The sequence below is a fragment of the Engraulis encrasicolus genome, chromosome 16 (assembly GCF_034702125.1).
Source record: "Engraulis encrasicolus isolate BLACKSEA-1 chromosome 16, IST_EnEncr_1.0, whole genome shotgun sequence".
Lineage (NCBI taxonomy): Eukaryota > Metazoa > Chordata > Actinopteri > Clupeiformes > Engraulidae > Engraulis > Engraulis encrasicolus.
In genome coordinates this window covers 2,455,133-2,475,000 of record NC_085872.1, presented here as the reverse complement: position 1 = coordinate 2,475,000, position 19,868 = coordinate 2,455,133, and the positions used below count along the sequence as shown (strand labels likewise).

Here is a 19,868-nt window from a genome sequence, read left to right as displayed (position 1 = left end):
GAGTGTGTGTGCGCGCGTGTGTGAGTGCACGTGTGTGTGTGAGAGAGAGAGAGAGCGAGAGAGAGAGAGAGCAAGAGCAAGAGCGAGAGCGAGAGAGCGCGCGCAGGAGAGATAGAGAGAGAGAGAGAGAGAGAGAGAGAGAGAGAGAGAGAGAGAGCGAGCGAGAGCGAGAGCGAGAGAGAAAGAAAGATTGCATGTTCAACCAGGATGTGTTTAGCTGCCATGTGGCTGGAACAGATGAGAGGAGGTGGGAGGAATGAGTCACAGAGATTCATAGCTGAGATGTTTCATACCCTCTTCTCTTCTCTGTGTCTGCCTCTTTATCTCTCTTTCTCCTCTTCCATTCTCTGTTGCTTCCTTGCTTTACTCTAATTAATCCTGCAGTCCATCTCCTTTGTATCGTTGCCTGACCTCAGGCCATGTTTTTGTTCTCTGGGGAACTGAGCTGGCTCTAGAGTCATTATTACCCTATCAGTGGGCCAGTGCATTGGTAACATTATACAATGCACTTAGCCATTTACTTTCCCTACATCATATTCATAGAACTAGTCTGATTTCACTGTTTTCCTTGATTGAGTTTACTCAGATGAAAATTGAACTCCTCAAAACTAAGTGTTCAATCATCATAGCATTGTGCCACCAGTGTGCATCAAAAAGTTTCTGATTGCTTTAAGCAAATTTGAATGTGTTGGTACATCCATGCAAATGATTATAATATAATCGTTATTTTATTATATAAGCCTACATTTCATAGACTTTTACAGAAGATGGGGTCGCTGGCGGGCCTATTCACTGCTTGTTAAAAATCCTTAACTAGCCTACATCATAACAACATTGCTGTGACATTACAGAGAGCCTTAAGTAACATAAGACAAAGCCATTACAATTTTGGTGACAGGCTCTGCGCTGAGGGAGTCTGGCAATAAGACATGGTTTGGCATGGTTGGCAGCATACAGTACAGGCCACATGAAGAGTAAAAATCAAACTTTTTTTGAGTAATATCATTGAAACAGAGCTTGTAGCAGAGAGACTGGATACTCATAGAATCTATGATTAGGCCTATATGCTAACCCTTTTTTCCTGTTTCCAAGAGTTGTCCACATATTGTTTAAAGAGAAACATAATAACGTTGAAAGGGTGGCTACTTAATCTAAGGTTCATATTTAGAGTCGAGAAATGTTTATTTGTGATTGCATATGAGTCAGTTGTTTGTGTGGCACCCTCAGTTAAAGTAAAATGCTTAAAATTAATATATTTGGCCGCCCAACGGGACCATTCTCTCTCTCTCTCTCTCTCTCTCTCTCTCTCTCTCTCTCTCTCTCTCTCTCTCTCTCTCTCTCTCTCTCTCTCTCTGTCTCTCTCTCTCTCTCTCTCTCTCTCTCTCTCTCCCCCCTATCTGCTCTTGCATCGCAAGCGGCTTGAAGTAGGATCTGACAGCTCTTGCAGAGCTCGTTCACTTCCCACCGTCTTTGTTCGCAATCGGAAGCTCGAGTACAAGTCGCGCATTTTTTCAAAGGACACCAGGTGAAATAGCCTACTATATTTCCCCAGACAGGTGTTCTAACCATCCCTTATGAATCTCATGCCTTGGTTGTGCCTCTCCTGTGCCGACATCCCGTGCGTTTTAGTTTACAAGGGTTCTCATCCCACAGCTGGGTCTAGTGCGTTCCGCTGTTTCTAAGTTGGAGGAAGAGAGATAAACTCTGCTGGATTTTCCTGACACCGCAATTAAAACCTGTCATTCTGGTGAGTATTTGTTATTATTTACCCCAAATACTATTTTGGGTCTGTGGTGTAGGCTATTCTTTGGGTTCGTTTTCCCGCCCGCTGTGTTTTCGTGTTCTTCTCGGCGACCAGGTAGATTACCTTCGGACTTGTCAGTTTCCTGATACTCATGCGTAACGGTAGGCTACGGAAGAGTCCAAAGATTCAGTGAACATTTTAAGGACGATTGCTTCGCACTCATTATCATTCATGCTTGTTCTGCTTGGAATATGTAAATGTTATTCTACCCTCTCGTCATCTAATTGATTTTAATTAATCATTCGGCCTAATTTGGCTACCGTCATAATCAATCTTTGGGAGAATCTACAAATATAAGTAGCCCTATTTGATAGTAAATGGGAGGGCTTTATATTTAGGCTATCTGTGAACAACTGGGTCAAATAAAGGTTACACAAACCAAGTTAGGTTAAATTTACACAATGGCATGATTGCATGTAGGGTTAGTCATTAGGTTGTTGTTGTCATAGGCTACATTACATGATTATTATTTTTATGATGATGATGAGTGGGTTGGATCAGTTCATGGCATCAGGTGAACAAGGGAAATACTTAGAACGGCTGTGTGTGTGTGTGTGTGTGTGTGTGTGTGTGTGTGTGTGTGCGCGCGCATGCTTGTGCGCATGTGTGTCTGCGCAGTGCGTACACACATGGATGGGCAGGTGGAGTGCACCTGCAGGTCTAGAGTTGTATCCATGATCATGATTACAGATGTCTATATCTGTAAAGCATGGGTCGGGAACATATGGCTCAGGGGCGTTTAAGGCCAGTGAGGCCGTCTTACCCGACCCCTGCTATGACTTACAGTAAATGTCATGCAGTTTCACGTGAAACATCGTAGATGTAAACATTCGTAGCGCAATCTTAGAAATGACATTTGCAGTACAATGACATATTTTCAGGGGACCTAGTGAAGTTGGGTCTGTTTTAGGTGACCACCTCCAATATAGGCCTAAAGGGGGAAATCCTTGTTTGTGTTCATAGTATGGCCCTTGGAGGACATTATAAAATCTGAAGTGGCCCTTTGAATGAAAAAAGGTTCCTCACCCCTGCTGTAAAGGGGTTTCCATCTGTGAGCTGCCACTTACTGTATACACACAAGACTTGCAAATGGCCTTTGGAGTGGATGTGAAGGCTTGACTTGACCTCTGCCACTTGGGTCTGTCTGATTCTCAATCAAATCTCACTGCTTGTCTGTGGGTGGTGATGTGCCCTCCTCACCTCCCCACCCTCTCCTGTTGTTTATCAATTATGCATGACAGTAATGAGCGCCCCATAGTGCAGTCGTTAACTTGAACGACCACGCAGTAGAGGCTAATCACATCACAGACAAAGCAATCTGTCATTTACTGTAAAGAAAATAGATAGATAGATAGATAGATAGATAGATAGATAGATAGATAGATAGATAGATAGATAGATAGATAGATAGATAGATAGATAGACAATGGAAAAAAAACGAAGAGATGCAAAAAAGACAGCAAAAGATAGCGTAAGCATTTCCTATTTATTTATATATTTACAGTCATAAAAAGATGCATTTTAGGCCTCCCCGTCTGACATTGCTTTGATACTTCTGACAGTTCTGTCGTGATCTCCGGTGAGACCTTTGGGGGGGAAATGCTGATGCGGCGAATTTGGCCCTCTGAAAGTTCAGATGGAAGTCCAACAGCTTGCCCAAGCACTTTGCGCATACTGTAGGCCGCTGTGGCAGGTCGGATGGGTGCAGTGGTGCAGCGAAAGCAACATCAAGACCATGAAAAGCAGGCTGTTGGTTCTATCACCGAGCTCGATTTTATTTTAAAATAGGGCAGCCCCTTTCCTGGGAGCTCCTCTGGTGGCACCATTAGGGAGCGGGTGGTGTGATGTAAGCTAAGTTATGAGTCAGCCAGGCCTGTCTACTGTGACAGCGTGTGTGCCGCGCCGCGGCTGTCCTTTAGAACATGAACTAGCAGATTGAGAAGAAGACAAGTGGAGGAGTAGATGGGAGACTTGGCAGGATATGAGTGGGGTGGTGAAGGAAAAAAAAGTGGGGAAAAAGTGGAGGAGGACAGGTAAGAAAGAGCGTTGTGGTGGGTATTTCAGGTGTTCCAGTATGTAGCTTCCTGCCAACAGTGTGATGCTTTGTGATGCCTGTTTACCTTGTTCCCACCATTGAAACTCCCGAAATAGTATTTCTTTAAATTGGTTCCACATATCTCCCTGCCTTATGGGGATCTTTGGATCAAATTCAGCGGTTCATCCTCACGGTCTGGCTCCACGTGTTTGGAAGAAGCAGCTTTAGACAAATATATAATGCACAACCCCACCCAGGCAGCTCCCTCTCTACCTTTTTATACGCTCAGACACATGACTCTGTTTTGTGTTATCCAGTGTAAAGCTTTTGTAATGACACTTTTATAATGATCATTACTAGAACGGTCTGCAATCGACCACCCTGATTCCTGAATAATGCAATGAGTTGAGATGAATTGACGCTTGTCTCTGTCAGAACAGATTGGGCACAGCAGCAGTAGGTACTGTTAGCACTAGATGATGTTTTTGTTATGGATAGTCAAGGCACATATATGAAGGTTTAAGTGAAGTGTGCACTTATCTTGATGCACACAGGCTTATACACTAACTTGTACAGTGTTTAACACCACCACCACCATCATCATCATCATCATCCATACCCTACTCATACCCTGCTACAGAAAGCAAGCAAGCAAACACACACACACACACACGCACGCACGCACGCACGCACGCACGCACGCACGCACGCACGCACACACGCACGCACACACACACACACACACACACACACACACACACACACACACACACACACACACACACACACACAGGTGCTTAGGTGTGAAGGAAAGGGATCTTCAAGCAGATAGATAGAGATGTTAGCTCATGTTCCTTGCACCGAGCTGTACAAACCCATGATGTGGATTCAGCTCTTTGAACCTTGGGAAACTCTGACCAGTGTGAGTGTCAGTGTGAGTCAGGGGCGCTGCCAGAAATGTTGGGCCCCATGAAAGATTCAAATTTTGGGCCCCCTTAAGGGCCCCTGTCAGTGCTGTCAGTGCTTGGGCCCTTAGAATCTGTAATACCGTTCCCCCCTAGCGGCACCCATGGTGTGAGTCCATTGTAGAACTCCGTAGCATGGCTCAAGTGATAGCTGCATAGTAGATAAAAAAGGCAGTTTCTGGGTCAGGGCAGCAACACTGCAAGGCTGTTGTTAGTCTCCTGTGGCTGCGAGGATTACTGAGAGGAGTCCTGACCTGCCGTTACCAATGGATCCACTCACTCAGTGATCACGGCTTTGTGTTTTGCAGACTTATACCCGGTCAGGCAAAAGTGTGTCCATCTCTCTCTCTCTCTCTCTCTCTCTCTCTCTCTCTCTCTCTCTCTCTCTCTCTCTCTCTCTCTCTCTCTCTCTCTCTCTCTCTGTTTTCTGTGACTGTGTGTGTATCTTTGGCATAAGCTCATTAAAAGGGCAGAGTGATCATGTGTGCATGTGGGTGTGTGTGCGTGCATGTGTGCGTGCACTGCGTGTACATGCATGATGCGTGTATGTGTGTGTATGTGTGCGTGTGTGTGTGTGTGCGTGTGTGTGTGTGTGTGTGTGTGTGTGTGCGTGCGTGCGTGCGTGTGTGTGTGTGTGTGTGTGTGTATGTGTGTGCGTGTGCGTGTGTGTGTGTGTGTGTGTGTGCGTGTGTGTGTGTGTGACCTTGTGCTCCCACCCTTTGGCTGAGAGGATGACATAGTGCCTCCTTCTCCAAGGGTGATGGCTCATTTATTATCATTAAGAATCGTCTCCAGGAACTTTTCTCAAGACATCTAGGGAGAGGGTTGTGTTTATCTGCATGTGGGGATGTGTCCTGTAAGATTCTTCATGATGTGCATATGGACGTATTAAGCTACCGTATACAGTAGCCTATTCATGCTGTGTGTGTGTGTGTGTGTGTGTGTGTGTGTGTGTGTGTGTGTGTGTGTGTGTGTGTGTGTGTGTGTGTGTGTGTGTGTGTGTGTGTGTGTGTGTGTGTGTGTGTGTGTGTGTTCTCATGTGTGTGTCCGGGTGCAGGTAGTAACAACATGCCACTGAACATAACCTTCTGGCATCTTCAGATCTGGCCAGGCACTCTGCCATTTCTCACCCTGATGAACGAAGGAGCAGTCAGACTCAGAGCCTCCTCATCAATTACATGCATCTCAGCTTCACTGCCAACACACACACACACACACATACACACACACACACACGCACGCACGCACGCACGCACGCACGCACGCACGCACGCACGCACGCACGCACGCACGCACGCACGCACTGCCACATTGTTTAAGTTTCACTGCTCTCTTCAATAGTATATTCATGCTTATTGGATATATTTTTTTGTGCACATTTTGACCAGGACTTCTGTGGCAGAAGGGACACTTAGGGTTTTTTTCAAATCTAGTCCTTTTTAAGTGAACCAAACTCAGTCTTCTTTATAGTGCACCAAAAATTGAACCGACAGCAAAATAACTCAGTTCTGTTTTTGTTCATATTGTGAGTGTGTTAAAAAAGAACTGGCTGCTCTTTTTGGTCCCGTTAGGCTTTTATGGGGTTTCAGTCCATAATATTTCCTCACAATCACATGAGTTGCACTTAAGTAAACACCCCCCTGGCTGCGCACTCTTCAACCTCTGATTGTTGGAAACTGCTGGCAGTCAAAAATGTACCTCACGTGGTTGGCTGCTTAGCATCTTGCCCCTCGTCACAACACTAATGTTTGCAAACGTGAAACCTATGTATACATACACTCAGCAGCCTCTTTATTAGGTACACTCATATTGGGTTGGACCCCTTTTGCCGTCAGAACTGCCTTAATTGCCTACAGCAATACTCAGGTGGGCTGTGGTGATGCAGCAGTGTTCAATTGGTACTAAAGGGGTGGCTACACTGGAATGTTTTTCTATGCCAATGACAACGTTCCCCTGGCCTAACCATATGAAACCCCCCAGAAACGTTGCCCAAAACGAGTTTTTTGAATAATGGGTTCCAGAGTGCAAAAATCGAGTAACGCAGGCGTTTGCGTTGCCATTGTTCCAGGCGAAACGGGGGGCCAGGGGGCCAAAGTGTGCCAAGAAAATGTACCCACATCATTACACCACCAGCTCGAACCATTGATACAAGGCAGGATGAAGCATGTTTTCATGTTGTTGACGCCCAATTCTTACCCTACCGTTTTTCCAATACACTATTGTCTACTTTTGGTGAGCTTGTGCAAATTGCAGCCTTATTTTCCTTTTCTTAGATGACAGGAGAGACACCCAGTGTGGTCTTCTGTTTCTGTTTCAAGGTTCAATGACCTGTGCGTTCAGAGATAGTCTTCTGCATGCCTCAGTTTTAGAGAGTGGCTGTGGGAGTTATTGTTGCCTATCTATCAACTCGAACCAGTCTGGCCATTCTCCTCTGACCTCTGGCATCAACAAGGCATTTTTGTCACAACTATGCCATGTTGAAGGTCACTTAAATCACATTCTTCCCCATTCTGATGCTTCATTTGAACTGCAGCAGATCGTCTCAACCCATGTCTAAATGCATTGAATTGCCACCACACTATTGCAGGATTACACTTTTGGCTAAACGTGTGCTTAATATAGTGATGAGTGTATATATACAGTATGTAGAAACAACAATAGACACGTGTATATTCAAATCTACGTAACAAAACAATAAAATACACATTGTTTGTACCCCAAATAAAAGTATAACACATTTGGAAGGAGAACATGATTTAATATTTAAGGAGGGATGCTATTCTCTCTTTCTCTATCTATCTCTCTGTCTCTGTGTGTGCGCATGTGTGTGTGTGTGAGTGTGTGCAGCACATGTGTGAACTGTCATTCCAAAGCTGTAAATCCGCTGCATTGCATAGAGAGAAGCAGCCTCCTGCCAGGTGCTACCTCTCCTCCCCCTTCTCTCTCTCTCTCTCTCTCTCTCTCTCTCTCTCTCTCTCTCTCTCTCTCTCTCTCTCTCTCTCTCTCTCTCTCTCTCTCTCTCTCTCTCTCTCTCTCTCTCTCTCTCTCTCTCTCACTCACACACACACACACACACACACACACACACACACACACACACACACACACACACACACACACACACACACACACACACACACACACACACACACACACACGAACCAGAGGACAGTTTGATAAATAACTCTACTGCTTCCCAGATAAGACTAGCAGACTCTTCTATTCCCCTCTTGCCCCATTCCCCCAGGCTGCATCTAGTTACCTCATTTGGGCTGAAGGGGGTAATTTTAGACCAGAAGGATCTCTGTATGAATCCCAAACACAAATGAAAAGTCAGCTTTAACCAGACTTGTCTGAAACAGTAGAACAATAGAGTGGCTTTAGTCTATGCATGCATATGTCTGTATGTCTTAGTGGAAGCTTTACATGTTTTCCCCAATTTGACTATATTTTCAACATTTACTAAGCCCTACATATTGACTTTAGTACCCCTATATTTTTATGTTAACCCCTTTGTGCAGAGCCTATTTTATAACCTTACTGTTAGAGAAATTGTAATGACCATGTCTCAATCTGTTACTCAAGACTTTCTGTGATGTCGTGCCAATGTTGTTAGGAAGGATGTAGTTGAGTCTTTTCAGCAAAAATCTGCATCTGCATTTTATGTACAGATGCATGTGTGTAGTAATACTATACCGTATGGTAGTTTAGATGTGTGACTATGTGCATGCTTGTGTGTATGTGTGAGTAGGTCCATGCTGAAGCTGGTCCATAAGTTGTTCAGAGTAAGTACACATCCTGAGACTGTTCATCATCTTCTGCGCGATATATAATATCAGACTCACTCAGTTCCCCTGATGGTGTTGTAGTTATGTATTTTTCACACTCCCTGTCAGGGACAAGATTCTTCTAACACATTTCCTCCTCCCCCTGTCTCTCCAGTTCTCCCCCCCCCCTCCCCCCCCCCCCCCCCCCCCCCCCCCCCCCCCCCCCCCCCCCCCCCCCCCCTCTCTCTCTCTCTCTCTCTTCTCTCTCTCTCTCTCTCTCTCTCTCTCTCTCTCTCTCTCTCTCTCTCTCTCTCTCTCTCTCTCTCTCTCTACCTCCTTTGTCACTCTCGCTTTTAACATCCCCCCCCCACACACTCACATACTGCTTCATTTGGGAAGCTCTGGTGTGAAACTCCAGATTTTTCTTTGTCAGGTGTTGAAAGAGAAAGTGGCTGTGAAACTCTGGCAATTAATCAAAGGCTGAGAAATGGAGCAGGCTGAGGAAGAGGGTTTTTTTTTTACTCTGCTTGCATCCCTGATGGAAAGAGACTCTCACAAAGGTACACAGTGAAAATGAACTGTGCAGAAAATACATCAGCAGAAATAAGCATTTACTTTCACTTATTTCTAATTTGTAAGGAGGCTGACAGGTTTAGTTATGATACAACAATGCATAATGGCACAAGATTTTATATACAGTATTTGGTGTGTGATCAAATCATTACACTGTACTGATATATTCATTTAACTTTTTAAAAAACTGACAGAGAGAGAGAAAGAGCGAGAGAGAGAGAAAGAGCGAGAGAGAGAGAGAGAGAGAGAGAGAGAGAGAGAGAGAGAGAGAGAGAGAGAGAGAGCGCAGAAAGAGCAGAACGAATGAGAGAAAGCTGAGCTGGCCTTTGACCCGAGTTTCTCTGGGTAATAGCTGGTGACCTCTCTATTCTGCTTGGGTCATGTGGCCTGTATCACCCTTCCCCCCTCACACACTTACAGTCACTCACACACTTACAGTCATATTGTAGAGAGCAGCTTACTGAAACAGCTGACTCAGTCTGTCCTCATTGAGACTCCTTGTCCTCCACTCCTAATGTGATGTATGGTGGCAGAAGACCGTCTTATGTAAACATACACATCCACACAAACAACACGATTACATGCTCACATACACAGACACATAAACAGGTATCCGTATGTTCGTATTGTTCAGGCAAATGCATTAAAATGATTCACACATTCACAAATTATACTGAATATTATATATACATTACATTACATCACACTTACCTGATGCTTTTATCCAAAGCGACTTGCAGTTACTGGTTACAGTTCCTGGAGCAATGTGGGGTTAGGTGCCTTGCGCAAGAGCACTTCAACCATGGATGTAGTTGTAGGGAGAGGTAAGTGAGATGTTCGGTCAGCCATGGCTCTTATAGCGCTGGCCTTTAGATCATAGGGTTGCAGGTTCAAATCCCACCCTTAGCAGCACCATCATCCATGGCTGACGTGCCCTTGAGCAAGGCACCTAACCCCACATTGCCCCAGGGCCTGTAACTAATACCCTATCAATAAATAACTATAAGTTGCTTTGGATAAAAAGCCTCAGCTAGGTATAATGTAATGTTATGTAATGCTGGTGGGATTTGAACTTGCAACCCTATGATCTTAAGACCACTGCCCCTACTCGACAGAGACAGAAATGAGCGGGCCGTGCTCAGCACTGTCGAAAGCTGGCTGTGCTGGCGTTGGTAAAGGTAATTAATGAGCAGATGTGTTTATCAGTGATGGACAGAGTGCTTAGTGCTGTAGCTAAATGAATGTTTGTATCCGTAATCAATGCTCTTAATCGACACACACTCACCCTGCAGTGCTGACTAATTGGATGGAGGGCTGATCTATGGGATGTTGTGACTGTTGCTGAGTTTGTGTATGTGTTTGTGTGTGTGAGGGGGGTGTTGGGATGGGCCAGGGATTGTGGATGTCTTGGCATGAAAAAGAGAGAGAGAGAGAGAGAGAGAGAGAGAGAGAGAGAGAGAGAGAGAGAGAGAGAGAGAAGTAGCAGTAGCAGTAGTAGCAGTAGTAGTAGTAGTAGTAGTTCTTGGATTTTTTGCAGTAGCTTTGGAATTGCCGGTGGCTTTTAATCAAAGCCCTTAAATTAAAAATGTGTCCCCCATCTCTCTCGCTCCTCTTGCCTCCCCCTTCGTCTTTCTCATGATATTGCTATGTTCATTAAGTCAGATGCATGTTATAGTACTTTATGGAGCTACAGCTGTGAGCACTGACTGTTCTTCATTTTACTCAACCGAAGACCACATAAAATAATACAAAATAACCCATGACAAGGGTTTTGGTAGAGGATTTTTAATAGATGCGTATCAATGCTGCCCTACTAAGGCAAAAGACAGTAACTCACCAGAGTGTGAAATTGAGAAAAAATATGTTGGAGTTATCTTAAAAAAAATTAATGTCACCACAATGTGGTTATAGCTACAAAGCTGTAATTATCCCAGTTGGTAGTGTATGCCTGCCTACATCTATTCATCAAAAACAATTTTACAAACAGTTGACCTTTGACTCTTTATACTGTCTTTTGCCTTAGTATGACTAACTGTCATTCCGGGGGCAATGCTAAGGCAGAACACAGTAACTTCCATTTTAAATCTGAATTATAAGCAACAAAGACAACTTTCACATTATAATTTAAGCAGTATACACCCTATTAGAGTTATTATGACAAAATGAAGTTACAGTATTCTGCCTTAGTTTACTCAAAGGAATTTCAACTTATTTTACTTTACATCTTATTTTACCCTCAAAACAACCGATTTCAAACTCCATGTTTGTTCACATGATAAAACTGATGCTTATTATTACAAATATAACAAAAACTAATTTTTGAAATAATTGAAGTTACTGCCTTTTGCCTTAGTAGGGCAGTATGTACAACATGCTAATACAGTATATGATCAGTTGTCATGCATCCACTCTTGCTGTATAGACTATGACTGAAAAAGTACCTCCCTGTGTAAATTGCGAATGTCAAAATACATTTGTACAAGACAGTGTACCTGCACATGTCATTTGAAATGCATTAGCATATACAATGTGAGCACAGTGACATAATTTGCTGTTGCAGAGAGCAGACTTGCAGAGACGTGCTCAGTCTGTAATGCAGCCATGATCTGTGAAAGAGCAGTGTTAGTTTTGAAGGCGACAACAACAGGCATCATATTGGATGATTTAGTTTACAGTCTGAGGCAAAGCTCTAAGATACAAGTTAGCTTAGCCATGGTGCAGGTTACAACATGTCATCTATTGCTTACCGGAATCTCCCATGCCTGAGTAGGGCATGGTGATGGACCACCCCTGCTGTCTTGTTTGGCTGTGTCATGACATTCATGCAGCAGAAGCTGGAGGTCACCAGGAGGGAGAAGGCAGAAAGGGAAGACGAAACAGGCCTAGCACCACTGCCGCAAAGCTACTGGGGAAAGTTTGGCAGCCCAAGGCCCTCTGTCCTCTTCTCCAGCCAGAGTGGCTGTTTCGGCCTCCACGACATATTGATACATTGAGTCCAATACTTTCAGCTTTGACTTCAATATGCCAGCTTATCAGCTCACACTTAAACTTGTCTCTTAGGTAGATCAATTCTTTCCCTGATTACATTTATTTTCTGAACACATTATACCCTGGAATAGTAATATAGCTGCTATAGATGACGAATGTGTCAACCAACTTTCAGATATTCCAAGTAATAATACCAGAGACGTTCTTAATGCAGAGACGGCCAACTCGACGTTCCTTCCTGTTTCACTTATGAGTCCGACCACGCCCCTTTAGGAGACCTGATAGGAGACTTTGATAATGGGCGCCTACGGAGAAATCAGACTTTTCCACGGATACATACCAATCCCCAAATCATGGTCGGCGTGAATAGAGAATCTTTGATAATACTCTCAATAAATGTTCTATTTGCTCTGTATTGTCGACAATACTTTGAATGTTAATATCGCCCACCAAAATTCCTTTTGGCTTTGATCTGGAGTCCCAGATGATTTTAGCATTATTGAGGGTTTGAAAGAAGTGCACATTCTTTTGTTTCTTGATTGCTGGAGTAAGTGAATGTAAAGATTTTTCTTTGTTTAAGGAGACCCAGTTAAAACTCATAAAACTGAACAGCTGTTTGTGTGCTTTGCCAACCCCTCTAGGGATTAGCACTGTCCAAGCAGAGGCTCTCGCCTTGTCCAAGCCATCAGCACGGCATACGGAGTCTGTATTCGTGCACACTCTACCAGAGCTGTGTCTGCATCATGTGCTCAGTTCAGAGGTGTTTGAGTGTCTAAGATTTGACAGGCAGCCAGCCGGGCCAGCCCTGACACCTTCATCAGATTCTATGGCCTAGGTGCTACTGTGCCTCCCCTGGAGGACCAAGTCAACAAACTAGAACTATAGGTTACTTGGTAACGCCGGTTCTCTGATGGAGATAAGGAAGATACCCCACCAGGTTTCTCCATGGGGTAAGAGGTTAGTTCTTTGGAATGGCTTCCTCAGCCATATTTATGGAGGAGCCGGGACTCCCAGGTAATTGACCCTTCAGGCTAGGGATGGTACAAACCGCACCGAAAACCGAAACCGTACAATTCACACACTATACCGAACCGTGAAATGCAGTCCGTGGCAAACCGCAATTCATGTACTGCCCAGAAAAATATGTAAAGTAGAGATTCTAGGAGTATCTTACCCAGTCTCTCTGATTAATACATTAGTATATAAGACCAATCAGAGGATGACACAATTAAAATCACACCATTTTCACATTATAAGCCTATACAAACCATATGTAGGATATTTAGTCTGATTCTATTAGCCACTTGAAAGAGGGCATTTGAAAGACTGACGACAGCTGATTCCACTTGCGCATCATCACTTTATAATTACAGTTATATAAATAGGGTTTAATATTCCCAGTGTACCATTTATCATGAACTAAAAAAGAACCGTAGAGAACCGAGAACCGTGACCTTGATACCGTGATATGAACCGAACCGTGAATTTTGTGAACCGTTCCACCCCTACTTCAGGCGTGATCGAATAGGGCTTCAGCAAAGAGAACAAGAAAGAGGGGTTCCCCTTAGTGAGATGTGTCTCCCTCATGTCTTCATCAGAGTCACATCTGAGCTGCTCCAGTGACTCTCTTTCCTACTTTCAACTCAGTACTTTCCCTTGAGAAACCAGATAGTGAAGAACAGGAGTGCAAGGGATACCTTACTTTCTGTAATTTGAGATTTTTGCGCTCAGTATTTGAATGTTGAGAATTGTATCACATTATGCTCCTTTGGACTGGTAATGTCGAGGCTCTGTCCAGGTGGGCAGAGAGGATGGGATGGAAGAGAGGTGTGCAGAGAGGGTTGGGGAGGGAAGGAGAGGTTGTTGTTCTAAGAAAAGTAAGAGGGATGAAGACATGTCAGAAAGATCAGAGCAGCACACTGACCCTTCAGTAAATGTGTGATGGGACTGGTAGTACCCATAAAAAGATATAAACAAAATTTGGAGGGCTATACAAATCCTATATGTGGAAATTTAGAAATGGACCACCTTTATGGTATGTGTCATATTATATGAATAAGTACCTGTACACATTTCATTGTCAATGTATAATGAGCTTGTGTGTCTGTATGTCCATCATTGTGTCCGTCACATATTTTTTTTGTTTGCGCGACAACTTTTGAATGGGTGGATGGGTTTGCACCAAACCTTGTGCTAGAGTTTCAGGAAGCCCTTTTTTGATGGCACAATACATTTTGGACAGGTGCATTGATTTTCCCCAAACTTGTACTGTGTAGAGGGTACATGGTGTAGGTACATTTTGGAGGCCTACACTTCCATTATGGCTGATTTTCAAGAGGGCCCATCAGAATTGGACGTCCGACATGGAGAGCACAGACCTCCGCCAAGGAAGCTGCTTGATTGAACATTTGAATATGTTACACCTTAAGTCTTTCTGCCTTCTTTTTGTGGAGTCCCCGCAATTCAATTTCTGGTCACTAGGGGCGTCTAGATATATAGGCCAGCATCGGCGAATAATCTTTTAAAAAGTCCTGGTTCCGGTTCCTGATCCGGATCACCACCAGAATTTAATCACTTGTTCATTGGGTCATTACTAACAACTCCACAAAGTTTCGTGCAAATCCGTTGATTAGGTTTTGAGTTATCCTTCTGACAGAATCTTTTAAAAAGTCCTGGTTCCGGTTCGTGATCCGGATCACCACCAGAATTGAATCACTTGTTCCTTGGGTCATTATCAATAACTCCACAAAGTTTCAAATCCGTTGATTAGTTGACGAGTTATGCTGCTGACAAACAGACAGACGGCGGAGGTAATGATATAACAACATTACAAGCCATCATATTTCACCATGATGAGAATTATGTTTCATCTATTAGCCAATGCACTTTTGTGGCAATTAACAGGAAATAATTAACTAGTGAGCAATTGTTAAGGTCTTACTTTGATCTGGCCAGCAGTGCTGTTGATGAGGCCCTGCTCCCGTACTGCATGAGTGGCAGAACTGATGTGAGACCAGTTGGTACGATAGTCTCATGTGAGTATGATGACCTATTTCAACCATCTCTCTGTCTTTGTGCTTGCTTCTACAGATCACTGGAACAGATCAACCCAGGTAGGCGAATGGAGGTCTTTCTTTAACTCTATAAATGTGAAAGTCCAATTAAGAAGCACTCTGAATATAATACATATACAATAAATGCCTGTGTGTGCATGTGTGTGTGTGTGTGTGTGTGTGTGTGTGTGTGTGTGTGTGTGTGTGTGTGTGTGTGTGTGTGTGTGTGTGTGTGTGTGTGTGTGTGTGTGTGAGAGAGAGAGAGAGAGAGAGAGAGAGAGAGAGAGAAAGAGAGAGAGAGAGAAAGAGAGAGAGAGAGAGAGGGAGAGAGAGAGAGAAAGAAATAGAAAGAGAAAGAGAAAGAGAAAGAGAAAGAGAAAGAATGTGTGTGTTTTGTTGTCTCTGCCCAAACTGCTCAGCTAGGCGACTCATATATTTTTCAGGACTATATATAGCGGGCCTATGTGTATATGAAAAATGGGCTAAAATTGTGCATGCATGCACTTAATACTCAAAGGTTTCACACTCATATACGGTAGCTTTAATGTGCCTGTGTTAGTGAGAGATGTTGTTGCGTTGGCCTCAGTCCACTTATATTCCTATGACACACAAATGTCATGTTCAAGTCATGTTATATATTAATTGTGTATGTGGGCCAACTCTACTTCACATTTGAAATGATCTTGCGGGCCAAGTAAAATGACCCAGAGTGGGTTAGATTTGGCCCCCGGGTTTGGCATCCCTGACCTAGGGGGTTCCAGGGCATTCTGTCATGCGCCTGCTGACAGACAGAATTGGGGATAAAAGCTAATCTTTCAAAAGAGTTGAAATAAAAGGTTACTAAATAAAAGGTTCAAACCTCACTACCACACGTAATTACCATTTTGCACTTTTGCACATTTGTGTAAAACAATATAATATACTGTTGGTAAAGTACATTCACCATACCCATTCACAATAAACATATGGACATTTAGAATTTATTTATTGAGTATACAGTAGATATTATGACGGGGAGTGCCTGGGAGAAAGAGGTTGAGGTAGGTTTGGGAAATGACACAGGCTGGATTAGGGTCCCCAGGGGCATACAAGTCCATTATGTGGTTTGGTGTCCGAGCACGCTGCATCACAGCACCCACAAACGTGAATTATAGAAATATAGCTGCAGGAAATATGTTCATGAAAGAATTTAATGCAAAATGCCCTAGCTTAACATGAGAGCAAATCAAAAGTAAAGTATACCTGTTCTATCATTATATTAAACCATGTTCCAGATGTTATTTTCTCACAGGTATCAAAATGGGTCAAATGATGTAATTATACATGCAATGTAATGTAATGGGATGGAGAATGTAAAGGTTCAACAAAAAATGTCTCAATGCTTCTAGCTAGCGTCACTACACATAGTTTTTAAGTAAGGGATAACGGCAGACGAGATGACCAGTTACACAAAGTTCATGTCGAGGCGGCGGCTCAGAACTCTGCCAATTCTGTTAAGTTGTAGGAATATCTTAGATTCCGTCTGCATTCCAAACGAAGATTCTATGCGCATCTAACGTTTGCATGCTTGACGCCTGATCCATGGAATTTGGCCACGCCATCAGCTAATCAGAAAAGAGAATTCCGTTGCGTAGGCAGATACGATGCATTGTACAGCATCAATTCACCACAACCTTCACGATAAAGACTGCAAGGGGCATACAGTAGCTTAAGTTGCATTATCTGCCTACGCAACAGTATTCTCTTTTCTGATTGGCTGATGGGGTGGCCATTAATCCCTTAGAACCGGTCAGGCATCAAACGTGCGACTAAGTTAGACGCGCATAGAACCTTTGCTTGGAATGCCAATGGTATCTAAGGAAACAATGCACATCGTTTACAGAAAATTAAATAATCACAACGTTGGCATACCAAACGAAGATTCTAGATGAGTCTAAGTTAGACACCCGCATAATGGCACGTCTATCTTGCTCACAAGATTCTGGTGCTGCGCTCGTCGCCAGAGTTCTGAGCCGCCGCCCCGCCATTAACCTCATGTGGCCAGTCACCTCGTTATCCCTTACTTAATTTACTGTATGCCCCTCGCAGTCTTTATTGGGAAGGTTGTAGTGAACTGATGTTGTTGTCCATATTGCATCCGACAATGCATTCTGATATAGACATACTACAGTGATATCAACAGTGATAAAATACACAACTTTATATTAGCCCCAGATTTGTTTGCAGTTTATTAGTAGCATGTCTAGGGTTATGGGTTGAAAGACAAATAAACACACATCCACCCACATGCACGCATGCATGCACACACACACACACACACACACACACACACACACACACACACACACACACACACACACACACACACACACACACACACACACACACACACACACACACACACACACACACAGGATAGCCAACCATATCGTGGCATGACAGACTGTAAAAAGCTGCAGTGGCCTCTCGGTTGTACAGTATAGGTGCAGTGAAATGAATGTCCTGAATAAAACAACTGAAATGGGTTCATGCTCATCCTCTTGTGGCAGTAGATGCATGCACGTACACACACTCATACTCACTCCCCCCACTCTCCTCTCTCTCTCTCTCTCTCTCTCTCTCTCTCTCTCTCTCTCTCTCTCTCTCTCTCTCTCTCTCTCTCTCACACACACACACACACACACACACACACACACACACACACACACACACACACACACACACACACACACACACACACACACTCACACTCACACTCACACTCACACTGTCTCTCTGTCAATCTGGTTGCATTTCACGTTCTGTCACAAATAAACACACACACACACACACACACACACACACACACACACACACACACACATGCGCGCGCACGCACACACACACACACACGCACACGCACACGCACACACACACACACACATACACACACACACACCGTGCATGCATGTCCTTGGAGAGGCGCTCTGAATTCTGCTTTTGATCCCCTCTGCGCCACTAGGGGCTGCTGTGCTACACAGCCCCTACTGGCGTGAAGAGAAGCTCGTGGATTCTCAAATTGTCAGCACAGGTGGCGCTACAGATCACAATTTTTGATCAGCCCATCTTACAGTCACAAACGCACGCGCGCGCACGCACACGCACACACACACACACACGCACACGCACACGCACACGCACACACACACACACACACACACACACACACACACACACACACAATGACAAATAATGCCACAGTGTATCCCATGTTATGTAGGTCAGTGGCTAAGAGGTCATTCTGAAAGTGGGTAATATTGACTGAACTTGAAGGACTTAATATTATTCAGGGATGTATGGGAGCTCAACAACATGTGTCCAAACCCCACTACCACAGGGCTAAAGCACAATGGCAAACAGCATAGGTGTGCACAGATAGGGACCTGGTGGTGCTAAAGCACCTGCCTCTTTGCCCTACTGGACTAAAAAAGGCCGTTTTTGAAAGCTCGTTTTTGGATTTTTTCCCCACAATGTACTGTGGTCCTTGTTGACATTATAAACTACAGTGCAAATGCTTTACAATCAAAAGCATGTGCAGATTCCCTGATATAATACTAATATAGTCTCTATGTCCTAGTAAGGCAACTGAATGTTCCACATGCCCCACACCCCCACCTCGAGCTCCTGCCCCCCAAAATGCCTGTGCACGCAACTGTCAAACGGTGAACAATGTTATTGATTTATTATGGCTACATCACAAGGGCTCTATCACCCTTCAACACTCACCAGAAGAACCATCAAAAATATATGCATATAACATCATTATTATGATGTATAGTCTACTAACCATAGGTAATACTGAACAGTGGCGTGCAGAGATATTTTGGGGGCATATAGGCCTGCCTTACTAGGCTATAGAGGTTATATATTATATCGCGACATTATTGACTCCTGCTTTTAAGATTCAAGATTCAAGATTCTTTTTAATGGTCCCGAAGGAAATTTGTCTTGGACATACATAGCTGCCACATATACACAACACTGATACACATGACGCCAAAAAACAAAAGCAACAATAAACACATACATACATACAGTGGTGCTCATATGTTTACATACCCCAGCAGAATATACGCTTTCTCTGCGTTTTCTCACAAAATATGAAGGATTACACAAAACCTTTTTTTTCCACTCATGGCTAGTGACTGGCTTAAGATATTTATTAGCAATATTCTGTGTTTACTCTTTCAAAAGCATGATCACAACCCAAACTACCCAAATGACCCTGTTCAAAAGTTTACATACCCTAGTTTCTGATGCTGAATATGGCCCTGTTTAACATCAGGGACCACTCTAAATTGTTTGTGGTAGTTGTGGATAAGGCTCTTAATGTTCTCAGTTTACAAAACAGCGCATTCTTCCTGGCAGAATGGTTGTTTCCTATAATATCTTTGGGTGTCTTGCTGGAACCTCACATTTGAGGTTTCCCCTGAGTGGCTCAATGATGTTGAGATCAGGAGAGTGAGATGGTCGCTCAAAAACCTTCATTTTATTCTTTCTGAAGCTAATGACGGGTTGATTTGGCTTTCTGTGTCGAAATATTGTCATGTTGGCACCTTTGGAATTTCAATTCAGAAATGCAATATGAGGAGTTTGGTTGGAATCAAGCCAATGGGCAAGGGAATCATTGCATTGCAATGATCA

General features: G+C 43.7%; 1 protein-coding gene across 1 annotated transcript in view; it reads left to right on the top strand.

The window, feature by feature from the left end:
* Nucleotides 1-1,666: 1,666 nt before the first annotated feature.
* LOC134464928 (receptor-type tyrosine-protein phosphatase delta-like) overlaps nucleotides 1,667-19,868 on the top strand; it is a 112,524-nt gene continuing 94,322 nt past the window's right edge. Inside the window, exons 1-2 of the mRNA XM_063218254.1 lie at nucleotides 1,667-1,747; nucleotides 15,223-15,245. The gene's annotated coding sequence lies outside the window, so the exon portion shown is untranslated. The remainder of the gene's footprint in view (nucleotides 1,748-15,222; nucleotides 15,246-19,868) is intronic.